The sequence below is a fragment of the Citrus clementina genome, unplaced genomic scaffold, assembly GCF_000493195.1.
Source record: "Citrus clementina cultivar Clemenules unplaced genomic scaffold, Citrus_clementina_v1.0 scaffold_4, whole genome shotgun sequence".
NCBI classification, from domain to species: domain Eukaryota; kingdom Viridiplantae; phylum Streptophyta; class Magnoliopsida; order Sapindales; family Rutaceae; genus Citrus; species Citrus x clementina.
The window spans coordinates 6905183-6917874 of NW_006262274.1; positions in this window are offsets into that span (position 1 = coordinate 6905183).

Genomic DNA, 12692 nt, shown 5'->3' on the forward strand with positions numbered 1-12692 from the left:
AGCCTTGGATAACTTATACACATGATCTGGAAATTTTTCATTTTTAAAACCAGGAGGTTGTTTCACATAAACTTCCTTCACAATGTATCCATTTAAGAAAGCACTCTTGACATCCATTTGATACAAAATAAAATCCTTATGACATGCATATGCTAACAACATCCTAATGGATTCTAGCCTTGCTACAGGTGCAAAAGTCTCATCAAATCAATTCCTTTTTCTTGGTTGTAACCTTGATAATATCATCAACATACTTCAACTCTCCCATCATACTCATCTCAAACTCTTGGCTCATACATGATGAAAAATCTTTACACAACAACTCATTAGTAGAACCAAAAATAATATTATCAACATAAATTTGAACAATAAGTATGTCTTGGTTCTTATGCTTAACAAAAAGAGTTGTATCCGCTTTTCCCATTGAAAAATCGTTATCCAACAAGAAATTTTTAAGCCTATCATACTAAGCTCTAGGTGCTTGTTTTAAACCATACAAAGCCTTGGATAACTTATACACATGATCTGGAAATTTTTCATTTTTAAAACCAGGAGGTTGTTTCACATAAACTTCCTTCATAATGTATCCATTTAAGAAAGCACTCTTGACATCCATTTAATACAAAATAAAATCCTTATGACATGCATATGCTAACAACATCCTAATGGATTCTAGCCTTGCTACAGGTGCAAAAGTCTCATCAAATCAATTCCTTCTTCTTGGTTGTAACCTTGAGCCACTAATCTAGCTTTATTCCTTACAACCACCCCGGATTCATCCATTTTGTTTCTAAATACCCATTTAGTACCTATAATGGATTGATGTTCCGGATTAGCAACTAACTCCCACACATTATTTCTCTCAAATTGATTCAACTCCTCTTACATTGCCATAATCCAAGATTCATCATTTTCCGCATCCGCAAAGGATTTTGGTTCAATTTGAGAAATAAATGCAGCATGCTCACATGTGTTTCTAAGAGATGATCTAGTGGTAACACCTTGTGAGGGATCTCCTAAAATTACATCCTTAGGATGAGAGGACACATACCTCCACTCCTTGGGGAGTGTTTGTGAAGTACCTTCATTTTGCTCTGCATTTGTTTCTTCATGATGTTCCTCTTGAATTCCATGTGGCGCGACTTCTTAGTTGTCATTCGATGCTTCTTCTTATTGTTCTTCTTCTGCATTATCAACAACAACAACTTTCTCCGTAGAGGAAAGGTTAGACTCATCAAATGAAACATGCATAGATTCCTCCACAATTAAAGTTCTTTTATTATAAACTCTATAAGCTTTGCTTGAATTTGAATAACCAAGAAAAATATCAACATCAGATTTTGGATCAAATTTACCAAGATTATCTTTTGTATTCAAAACAAAACATTTGCATCCAAAAACTTTAAAATAGCCAATGTTGGGTTTTCTATCTTTCCAAAGCTCATATGGAGTTTTATTGAGATTAGGTCTAATCAACACACGATTTAAAACATAACAAGCGGTGTTGACGGCTTCGGCCCAAAAATATTTAGGCAAAAAATTTTCATTCAACATGGTCCTAGCCATTTCCTGAATAGACATATTCTTTCTCTCTACTACTTCATTTTGTTGTGGAGTCCTGGGTGATGAAAATTGATGTTCAATGCCAAAGTCATTACAAAAATTTTTAAATGCATGATTTTCAAATTCTCCACCATGATCACTTCAAATACAAGTAATAGAATAACCTTTTTCATTTTGAACCTTTTTATAGAAAATTCGAAATGCATCAATGGCATCATCCTTATTCGCTAAGAACAATACCCATGTGAATCTAGAATAATCATCCACAATTACAAATGCATAAAATTTGCCACTTAAACTAGCATATCTAGAAGGTCCAAACAAATCTATATGAAGCAATTGAAGTGGTTTTGAAGTAGAGACATGATTCTTGCTTTTGAAGGAAGTTTTGATTTGTTTTCCAAATTGGCATGCTTCACAAATTCTATCTTTTTGAATTTTGGAAGACCTTTTACTAAATCATTTTTCACGATTTTTGAAATCAAATCCATGCTTGCATGACCTAATCTTCTATGCCATAACCAACCATCATCATGCAATGCGGAGAGACATTTCTCATTTGTTGACGCACAATCTATGTTAATGGTATAGACATTAACACATCTATTTCCTACAAACAAGACTTTCCCATCACATGCATTCTCAATGACACACTTTGATTCATCAAAGATAACTCTATATCCTTTATCACATAATTCACTAATACTAAGCAAATTATGTTTCAAGTTTTCAACCAAACACACATTCTCAATGAGGGTAGAGGATACATTACCGACATTTCCAATTCCAATGATTTTTCCTTTTGAATTATCCCCAAACGAAACATCTCCACCATTTTCGATCTTGGTAAAGCTTGAAAACCAAGAATAATTCCTTGTCATGTGTCTTGAACAACCGTTGTCCAAGTACCACTTATTTTTCTTCTTCTTTAAGCCCTGAAAAAAAAAATCTCAAGTTTTAGGTACCCAAACCTTTTTGGGTCCTTGAGAGTCAGCAATGGTTCCTTTCGGAACCCAAACACATTTCATACCATAATATGCATTTCTCTTCACTGCACATCTATTTTTCATATGGCCATCTTGATTGCAATAATGACATACAATTTTATTGTTAATAGATGTATTCTTCACAAAATAACTCTTGTAAAATTTTTGTTTCAAATTCGGTTTATAACCTATGCCACTTTTGTCAAATACACATTTTTGTGAGTTTAGCAAATTGTCCAACATCTTTTGCCCATTTGTGAATTTTAGCACAATTTCATTTAGTTCATTGCTCTTCTTTCTAAGCATTTCATTTTCATTTTTCAAGTCATTCATGTGTGACTCTAAGTGCTCATGTGAAGTGCTAGAATTCTCAAATAATGCAATACTATCATGCAATGTTTTATTTTCTAATTCTAGGCATGTGATCTTTGCACTAAATGAATCATTTTCATTCTTAAGCTCTATCATCTTCTTTTTAAGACATATATTCTTTTTACCAATCTTCATTAGCTCATCATGCAAATCCTTAAAAGCATCATGCAATTCATCATATGTAGGAAGAACACTTACCTCATCAAGTTCATCACATGATTCTTCCCAACGGTCATGAGAGCTAAGTTTGTCATTTTTTGTTGCTCATCCTCATCACTTGTTTCCTCATCGCTATCATCTCATGTGGCCACCATAGCTTTCTTCTTGAGTTTGTTGAGAAGAGGACATTCCGGTCGTATGTGTCCGGGCTTCTTGCATTCATAACAAGTGATTGGCTCCTTCTTCTCCTTCTTATTCTTGTAGCCTCTGAACTTTCTCTGCTCATTATTCTTCTTGTAAAATTTTCTGAATCTTCTAGCTAACATAGCCAACTCCTCATCATCCATTTCACTTTCCTCATCATTCTCACGTTTTGAAGCCTTGAGAGCAATGTTTTTCTTCTTTTCTTCATGCCCTTTTTCAGTTGCCAAATCTTCTTCATATGAAATGAGGGAGCCAATTAAATCATCAATAGGTAATACATTTAAATCCTTGGCTTCCTCAATGGCAGTCCTTTTTAGTCTCCATTCCTTAGGTAGAGACTTAATGATTTTCTTGACTTTTTCGCTATTTGAAAAAGTCTTTCCTAGGGCTCCTAGAGTGTTCACTATGTCCGTGAATCTAGTATACATAGAGTACACATTTTCATTTTATTCCATTTGGAACAATTCATATTGTCGAGTGTACCTACTTATTTTAGATTCTTTCACTTGGTTCGTGCCTTCATAGACAACCTCAAGTTTGTGCCAAATTTCATTAGCACTTTCGCAACTAGACACTCTATGAAACTCTTTTTTATCTAGTACACAAAACAAGGCATTCATGGTCTTGGAATTTAGAGAAGCTTTTCTCTTTTCGAATTCATTCCAATCCCGTGAAGGTTTTGGAATATCTTCTCCTACTTCATTTTTAGTCAAAGGCATGAATGGACCATCATTAACGATTTCCCAAATCTCATAATCTAAGGCTTGCAAGTAAATTCTCATCATAGTTTTCCAATATTGGTAATCGTTTCCATCAAAGTAAGGTGGTCTAGTGGTGGACTGCCCTTCTCTAAATGTGGAATCATTTTGAGTTGCCATTGATCTTTAACTCTAGATGGTTAAATCTAAATAAGAGCACCTTGCGCTGATATCAAATGAAATATAAGTGTGCAACCCAAGAGGGGGGTGAATTGAAATTTTAAAATTTATCCTAACAAATCCACACAACAAGCAATCTAATGTCTTAACAATAATTGAAAACAATAAGTTCAATTATAGCACAATAATTAAAGAGTAAGGGAGAAGAGAAACAAACACACGAATTTTTACGCGGTTCAGCAATCCCCGCTTACGTCCACGCCTCCAAGCGATCCAAGCTCAAAGATTTCACTATCCAAGCCTTTCCAAGGCTTCAACGATTACAATTGACTTCGAGGTGTCAATGAACCTTTACAACAAGAGATTATATCTCCAATCTCTTCACTCAAGTGTCACACACAATCAAACTCTTACAAATGAATTGAAGAAATGAAAGTTACAATGAAACTCACTCAATGAGTAGATATTCAAATATGAAGAACAATGAATGATTAAATGATTTGTGTTTTGCAAGTTGAAGGCTCAAGATATCACGTGTGCTTTTTGTTTCTGCTTGTTAGAGAGATTCAAAATGAGTTGGATTTGAGTTCTTATAGTTTGAGCTCGAAAACTAGCTGTTACTCACATTCCAGGCGTATCCGATTTGCCGTTAATGGAATCCGATAAGTCAAATTTATGTTACCGTTAAGGCAAAATTCAAAATTTGCCGGATTCGGAATCCGGTAAGCCGTTTTCGTTCTGGATACATTCTGCCCCGAATCTGGTTTTTCAATTTTTATAACCGGCAAGCCGGATGCTACAGTAACCTGCTACAATGAAATTTTTCTTAAATTTTTAGTTTGACCCCAAAACTTTATAAAACTGTAGTATGTCCCAAAACGTTATGAAACTTTGCAAATAAGTCCAATTTCAGAATTTCTAAATAATTCTTCATTAATCCCAAACTTTCTGAAATTATGATTTCGCCCAAACTTGTGAAATTATAGAATGACCCAAAAACATTTAAATAGTTTCAAATAGGTCCAAATCCGAAATTTAAAACACTATCAAAGATTTTGAAATTATTTTCATTTTAGTCCAAAATGCTTTAATTCCATAACATCATTTTCTTATTATAAAAGCACAATTCATAAATCTTTACTTAATAAATACATGTGGTTTGTTATCATTAAATTCAATATTTATAGTCATATAGGCTAACACTCTTGTGTGCTGGTTTTTTATTATGTGTGAAAACAGAAGAAGAAGCTGCCTTTTTATACACATGTGAGGATGTAACAGTAGCACAATATTGAATTTTCGAATTCAATACAAGCCATTTAATTGTTATAACAGCCAAACACGAGTTAAACCAAATCGGTCATGGATTCTCACCCCCTGCGCACGCGTGTGGAGAGAGCCTCTATCCTTAAATTTTTTGTTCATGCATAGTTAAGTGTTTATATATAAACACTAATCCATTGGCTTCTTTTTCCTATGTGGGATAAGTCTCATTTCCTTTCAAATTTCTAACTTCAAGGGTGCACTTTGAGAGACAATTTCTCATTCCCCCAAGCACCATTTTGAGTAAATAAATATATACTTTTGAAGTATTCACGGAGTATAACCCAAACTTCACAAGATTCTCCACTATCGCTAAGTGGGACCCACTCAAAAAATGCCCTTAAAATAACATGTTGATATGCTATTTTTTCAAGAATCCCCCACATGAATGAAAATTGGCAGTAAAACAGAAAACCGCTAAATTTTGACATCAAAACCATTTTGACCTTAATGGTCAAGTTTATTGGATTGATACCTAGCACATGATAGGTAGGTCTTATCCTTTAAACCTTCCCTTGTGATAGTATATTTACTTTACTGGCTGATCAGTAGACGCGATGTCCTTGAACTGTTCTGCCGTTAGTGTAAACGATCATATACTACACATAAGTATTTCTCCTAGCACTGTTGAGTTTTCATGGTTTTGTTCATTTTGGCCTTGAACATCTACCTGATTCTGCAAGAGTTTCTAAGAGCCGAACCCCTAACAGCTCCCTTTAAAACGACCTCGCTTCTCTCTCACATAGGTGATATCTTAATTAAGAGTAACCCGCATTACTCCGCTCGAATTTCCAACGCATAAGAATCATTAAGAGCCTAGCTCAACCTTATTCCTCACGGGCATTACTATTTCACCATAGGAATGGTTAATGAGATAATCCTCTCAAGAGAATGACCCCCCACAATGATCAAACTTTAGTCTTTAATAATTAAGTTGTCTTATTGAACCTAGATCTTGGGATCTCCAGTCAACTAAGTTGGGTTTTCCTTCGTTATTGACTAATCATTCTATGGGTTTTAATCCAATTTCCCTCGATAATTTTTCTACTAGCTCTCTATTTAATCCTTTGGTTAGTGGATCCACAATGTTATCCTTTGACCTCACATAGTCAATAGAAATAACTCCAGTAGAAATAAGTTGTCTAATGGTATTATGTCTACGACGTATGTGTCTAGACTTACCATTATACATATTGCTTTGTGCCCTACCGATAGCTGATTGACTATCGCAATGAATACAAATTGTAAGCACAGGCTTTCGCCACTTTGGAACACCTTCTAAAAAATTGCATAGCCATTCTGCTTCTTCACCACATTTATCTAATGTAATGAATTCAAATTCCATTGTAGATCTGGCAATTACTGTCTGTTTAGAAGATCTCCATGATACAGTTGCACCTGCTAGTGTAAACACATAGCCGCTAGTGTAAACACATAGCCGCTAGTGGATTTTGAATCTTTTATATCAGATATCCAGTTAGCATCACTAAATCCTTCTAATACTTCTGGATACCTAGTATAGTGCAGTCCATAATTACGAGTGTATTAAAGATACCTAAGTACTCTTACGATAGCTTTCCAATGATCAATTCCTGGATTACTTGTATATTTACTAAGTTTACTTACTGTATAGGCTAGATCTGGTCTGGTACAATTTGTTAAATACATCAGACTGCCTATTATTCTAGCATATTCCACTTGAGAAATATCCTCTCCTCTGTTTTTCGATAGATGGATACTCGTATCTAATGGAGTTTTAGACACAGTATTATCATCTTTATTAAATTTCCCAAGAATTTTATCTACATAATGAGTTTGACTTAGAATAAGTCCATTAAAAGCCCTTGAGATTTTAATTCCCAAAATGACATCTGCAAGACCCATGTCTTTCATGTCAAACTTAGACTTTAATATATTCTTGGTAGATTTAATCATGCCATCATCGCTCCCAACAATGAGCATATCATCAACATATAAATAAAAAATGACATAGTCATTTTCTGTTTTTTTGACATAAACACATTTGTCACACTCGTTGATCTTAGAGCCACTTGTGATCATCGTATGATCAAATTTTTCATGCCACTGTTTCGGTGCTTGTTTCAAGCCATATAATGACTTTACCAATTTACAAACTTTCTTTTCTTGTCCTGGAGCTATAAAACCTTCAGGTTGCTCTATGTAGATTTCTTCATCTAAATCTCCATTTAGAAAAGCCATCTTTACATCCATTTGATGTATCTTGAGATTACGCAAAATTGTAATTGCTATTATCATCCGAATGGAATTTATTCTCGTAACATGAGAATAAGTGTCAAAGTAATCAAGGTCTTCTCATTGCCTATAACCTTTAATTACAAGCCTAACCTTGTACTTATCGATTGATCCATCGGCTTTCATTCTCCTTTTGAAAATCCATTTAGACCCCAAAAGTTTACATCCTGAAGGAAGATCTACTAGCTTCCAGGTATGATTTTGTAAAATGGATTCAACTTCATTGTTAATGGCTTCTTTCCATAAAGCGCCTTCAAGTGAAGTTACAGCTTCTTTGAAGCTTTAAGGTTCACTTTCTAACAAATACGTCAGAAAGTCTTGACCAAAAGACTTTTCTATTCTAGCTCTTTTGCTACGTCTGACCTCAACTTCTTGTTCTTCTTCTTCTTCTAGAGCTTCATCATTTTCTTCATTTCCAATTTTTGTTTCATGAAATTATCGTAGTTCTCTCAATTCCACTCTAGAATTGCAAGGAAATACATGTTCGAAAAACGATGCATTTCTTGATTCTATTATTGTATTTTTGTGGACATCTGAAAATTCAGACTCATGCACCAGAAATCAATAAACACTACTGTTTTGTGCATAACCAATGAAAATGCAGTCAATAGTTTTTGGTCCTATTTTTACTTTTTTATTTGAAGGAACCACTACTTTAGCAAGACACCCTCACACTCGTAAGAATTAATAAGAAGGTGCTCTACCTTTCCACAGTTCATATGGGGTTTTATCTTCTTGCTTTCGGGGTATCTTATTTAATAAATAATTAGTTGACAAAACAGTTGCTCCCCACATATTCTGGGGTAACACAGAACTTATTAACATTGCATTTATCATTTTTTTTAAAGTTCGATTTTTTCGCTCTGCAATCCCATTAGATTGAGGTGAATATAGAGCCGTGACTTGATGTATGATTCCACTTTGTTCACATAATGACTCAAGCGAAACAACATACTCACCACCACAGTCACTCATTAATTCTTTGATTTTTTCTATTAAGTTGATTCTCAACTTCATTTTTGTAAAGAATAAACTTTTCTAAAGTTTCATCTTTACTTTTCAACAAATATACATAGCAATACTTTGTGCAATCGTCAATAAAGGTAATAAAATATTTATTACCACCTCTTGTTTGAATGGATTTAAAATCACAAATATCATTATATATTAAAACTAGTGGTTCGGTGTTTCTTTTAATTGTTTGGAAAAATGACCTAGTTAGTTTTGCCTCAACACAAGTTTCACACTTATGTTTCAAATCAATTTCGAAATTTGGAATATGCTTCATGTTAATTAATTTACGTAAAGAATTAAAATTAACATGTCTTAATCTACCATACCAAAGATTAGAAGACTCAAGCAAATAAGTAGAAGAACTAGCTTCATTATTAATTTTTGATTTTAGAGTCATTACATTGAGCTTAAATAGTCCATCATTAACATAACCCTTTCCCGCATACATCTCATTCTTAGACAAAACTACCATATCTGACTCAAACACTATTCGGAAACCATGTTTATTCAACAGCGATCCAGACACCAAGTTCTTCCGAATTTCTGGCACATAAAGCACATCGTTCAGAGTCAGTTCTTTTCCAGAAGTCATCTTCAAAAACACCTTCCTTTGACCCTCAATCTCAGACGTAGCAGAATTCCCCATGAATAGCTTCTCTCCATTGCTAACTGCTTCAAATGAAGTGAACAACCCTTTGTCCAAGCAAACATGTCTGGTTGCTCTCGTATCAATCCGCCATTCTCTCGGATTAGAGCCAACCAGATTCACTTCTGAAACCACTGCAGAGAGGTTTATGTCTGAAACATGTTAAGTAATATTTTTCACCACATTCGCCTCTCGCTTCTTTTTAGGCAACCTGTAATCTGAAGCCTTGTGACCCATCTTATCACAATTAAAACATTTTCCTTGAAACTTTGTTTGCTTCTTGGAAATTCCTTCTTTTGGACCCAATTTTTTATTTTTATTATTGTTAGGTCAATGTTCAACAACATTTACCTTTGCCATAGAAATAGCCCCTCTTCTTTCTGCATTTCTATTATCTTCCTCAATTCGGAGCTTAACAACCAGCCCTTCAATATTCATTTCCTTGCATTTATGCTTCAAATAGCTCTCGAAATCTTTCCAAGCAAGAGGCAATTTTTCAATAATTGCAGCCACTTGAAAAGTTTCACTTAGCATCATCCCTTCTGCAAGGATTTCAGATAATATGATTTGAAGCTCTTGTACTTAACTTATTACAGTTTTAGAATCCATCATTTTATAGTCTAGGAAGCGACCAACAACAAACTTTTTGGTACCCGCATCCTCAGTTTTATATTTTCGGTCTAAGGATTCACATAGCTTCTTGGTTGTTTTCTTTCCTATGTATACATTATACAAGGAATCACTAAGGTCATTCATTACATAATTTTTACATAAAAAATCAGAATGGTGCCATGCATCAATTGCACTTGCAACTTGAATATTTGTTTCACCCTCTTTGGGTTTAGGAGCATCCTCCGTCAAGAACCTCGCAAGGTTCAACGTGGTCAAGTAAAAGAATATCTTTTGCTGCCAACGTTTGAAATTCTGGCCATTGAATTTTTCTGGCCTTTCTTCATGGTTCACAGGAATTGCCACAGAGGCTGGTTCCTTCACAACAGATGGTCCAGCAGCAGAAGCTGAAACAAGGACAATCGGAACTACATCATTGGTTTCGGAAGTTGCCATCTCTACGTTTAAATCTGTTTTAAGATTGTTAGAAAAATCACAGTGAGTTAAACAAATAAAAACCAGTAGCTAATTTAAACAATAACATAAAACAACAACTGGAAATCACGAATGAACAACTGAAAAACAGCAGGGAAAAGAAAACTGAAAACAAAAAAAAAAATCCGAGGCCTGCACAGGACAGTTTCCTTAAAACAGATTTACCACCTACTGCAGTGCTTTAGGTTTGAAGGTAACTGTTTACCAGGATTAGAGATGGCCAATGGGCCGGGCAACACGTGGCACGGTACGGGTACGGCACGTGTCCGTACGGCACGGCACGGCACGAGCATGTCTCGGTGAGGCATGAGGCACGGCACGGCACGCACGTGGGCCGTGCCGGGCCTAGAATTTTAGGCACGCGGACCTTAAAGCACGGCACAATTAGAGATGGGCCAAAGCACGGCACGCAAAAAAGCACGTAATAAGCACGGTTCATTGGTGGGCTAGCACGCGGCCCGTGAGCCATCAATAGCACGTGGGCCAAAATATATCCAAGTAAATTTTTTTAACAAAAAGTAAATATAAAATGTTATAAAATTAAAGTAAAATATCTTGAAATTAAATGTTTTAATATATTTTTTAGTATAGACTTTTAAAAATTAATTTAAATCATTAAATCTTAGTTTAAATAAATATTCTAATTTTTTATGATTATAATTTATTAAATGAATAAGTAAATATCATGATTTTAATAAATAAAATTATAAATATCATAATTTTATTTATGAAATTTATTAAATGAATAATGTTATTTATGATATTTATTTAATTATTTATTTTTGTTTATAATTTATTAAATGAATAAGTAAATAACTAAATATCATGATTTTAATAAATAAAATTATAAATATCATAAATTTATAAATTATAAATAAAAAATAAATTTTTTTCCAATATAATAATAAAATATTTTTAATAGGAAATATTTTTCATATTAATATTAAATCATAACTTAGTTAATATTTAATACAGATACGTTTCATTTGTGAATGAAATATTTTTCATATTTATACAAAAGAAAAAATTATGATAAATTAAAAATTACATTTTCATTAAATGAAGTTAAAGTACAATTATAATATTAGTAATTCAAATAAAATTAAGTGTAATTTGCATCACTATAGTTAATAGTACATCCCAACTAGGTTAGCACCTACTGAACCATCTATCATTTGCAAATTTATAACCTTCTCACTAATAAAATTTGTTTCAAAAAGTTACAAGAAAAAAAAGTCTCTAGTCTTTGGAAGTGGCTTCAATGTTCAGTACTCTGCATAATTTAGATCCACTTCATCTTGATCAACATTCAAACTCTCAATTTGTTTAATTAAAGCATTTTGCCAATCTTGTTGCACTCGGCGTTCAGCATCTTCCCAATCTTTCAAACACAACAAAGAGTCTAATGTCTTTGATGACAATCTTGACCGATGTTCATCTAGAATTCTGCCACATGTACTAAAAGTTGATTCTGATGCTACAGTTGAAGCTGGAGGGGTTAGTAGATCACAGGTCATAAGGGATAATATAGGGAAAAAAGATGTCTTACCCATCTAAAATTATAAAATATCAAAATTTTACAATTGTGAAGGAGTTGCTAAATCTTCAAGATTGGCAGAACAATATCTTTGCAATTCATTATGGTAGCGTTTACTTTTTGGATTGGAGTGGGAATCCTAAGGAGTGTGAATCCTAGGATTGGAAGTGTGGAGTGGGAGTTGGAGTAAGTTGTTTACTTGCACTGGAATGAAAGTATGGAATGGAGATCAGAATCCAATTTATGTGTTTACTTTGTCTTGGATTGGGAGTAAATAGTTTTAAATTACAATTTTATCCTTTTGTAAAGAATTATAGTTTTTAATTACAAAGTTCATAAAAAAAATATTTAATGAATAAACATTTATTTTATTATATTTATAAATTTATAATAATTATTAATATTCTTAATTATGAACATCACAATTTTTTTAAATTTTATTTATATAAATTAAAAACTGTTGATAAGGGCAATATAAATGAAATATTTTTACTATTAACATAGTATGAAATTAATATTTTCTTAGAATAAACTATTTATTAGTATTAATAATTAATATTAAATAAATATAATACTATTATTTTTAAACAAATATAATAATATTATATTTTCAAATAAAGATTGTATATAGT